We start from the raw sequence: 1,750 nt of genomic DNA on the forward strand, positions 1-1,750 counted from the left end.
TGAAAGCAAGTTTGGTGGGCTGATATTTATTTATTTGCAATTACCCTAGCTTTGGTCCCCCTTGGCAGCAGGCATGGGATGCTCGTGGGAATGCATGCCAATGTGTGGCTGTGCTGGAGGGATGTGCAGCATCAGTGCAGAGGAGGGGGGCCAACCCCACCGAGAGACCCAGCATTATCCTTGGGGGGCAGCTCTTCTTTCTGCTGATACACTGAGATAAGGTGGTATCGCTGCTGGCCAGGGGGTGCCAGGTGCTCCCTGGCTGGACATCGCTTTCTGGCTTTTGTTTCCTGAAAACCTCTCATGCATGGAGGCTGTGGGCTGAGACGCAGGATGGGACCAGTGAGGAGGAGGGTTTGGTGTCGCTGCCACATCAGGGAGTGACACCAGGGGACTTCTACCACCTGGGCAGGGCTCGATGCGACATTCTGTAAACATTGAAGGTCAGGTTGGGCAGAGCTCTGAGCAGCCTGGTCTAGTGGAAGGTGTCCCTGCCCATGGCAGGGGGTGGGACTGGATGATCTTTAAGGTCCCTTCCAACCCAAACCAGTCTGTGATTCTGTGATTCGCAGCACGATGAGGAAACGATGCCGTATTTGCTGTCACCACAGCTCAGCAGCAGGGTGGCACCCACATCCTGCCCTGCCTTGGGGAGGCTGTGTCACACTGGGGTGCCCAGCCCTGTGTGCCCACAGTCACCTCTGCCAGGGAGCAATGAGGTGGCAGCAGCAGAGGCTGTGCTGGAGGCAGATTTAGGGAAACACTCCACCATAGTGCTGCCCAGCTCACAGCCACCCGCAGACCTGAGGGCATCGGGAAAGATGCCCAGTGTAACCAGTGTAGCCCAGTATGTCCCTCTGCCTTGGAGGAGGAGGTTGGAGCTGGGAGTCCCAGCTGGGGTGGCAGCAGTGCTGAATTTCTGCTCCCAACCCCAGGTACTGGGGCTGATGCCATCCTTGAGTCCCCCTCTCCCCCTGTCCTGGGATGCCAATGGAGCTGCAAACCAAAAAGCACCGCCCCCAAGAGGTTCCCATAAGGTTCAGCACCCATGGGGCAAACCTCCAGGAAGCATCTGGGGTTTCCTCGTTTTCCCCTGTGCATCGGTCGGGTGCCCAGGGGTGGGCTGACATGCCAGGCTGGGCTCTTGGGCTGCCCCATGGGCAGTACGCTGCCTCTGTCACGGCCAGCAGGACTGGTGCCTGCGGCAGCGGGGACAAAATCCAGATCGCTCCTTTTTTAGCACCGGGAATGCTCCGCGACGCAGGGAGAGCTACCCAAAATGGTTGCTCGCCCGTGTTTATAGTCTCCCTGAGTCAGAGTTAATCCAGCGGCAGCTTGTTTATGCCATAGGTTAAATAGTGTCAGGAGTCGGAGCTAATGGCTGCACGACGGGCTGGGAAGGGCCGGAAGAGACACATGCTGGCCACAGCAGTGTGTCCAACCCTGCTCCTGTTGCCCTCTTGCACCCAGCACCGTGGCTCCACAGTTCCCTTTGCTGGAAGGGCAATGGTGGCCCTGGCCATGAGCTGTGTCCAGACTGACCCCTGATGTGGCCCTGGAGGCACAAATTTTTGGAGAGCACCTATGAAGTGGATCCAGAGGGTCCAGGTGGGTCGCTGAGCCTAGCAAGAGGCAAACCCACCATAGGCTTCAATCCCAAATGGCCGATGGCCACCCTGCTCCACCTGCCTTCACATATATATGTTTCAGTCCCCAAAATAAATCATCCTGCCATGGAGGTCAGGTTCAG

At 57.8% G+C, this 1,750-nt stretch overlaps 1 protein-coding gene across 1 annotated transcript in view; it reads left to right on the forward strand.

Annotated features, from left to right (window-relative positions):
• The window catches only part of P2RX1 (purinergic receptor P2X, ligand-gated ion channel, 1), a 12,125-nt gene that overhangs the window by 1,788 nt on the left and 8,587 nt on the right, over positions 1 to 1,750 (forward strand). The window lies entirely within an intron of this gene.

The sequence above is a fragment of the Eurypyga helias genome, unplaced genomic scaffold (assembly GCF_000690775.1).
Source record: "Eurypyga helias isolate BGI_N326 unplaced genomic scaffold, ASM69077v1 scaffold10045, whole genome shotgun sequence".
Lineage (NCBI taxonomy): Eukaryota > Metazoa > Chordata > Aves > Eurypygiformes > Eurypygidae > Eurypyga > Eurypyga helias.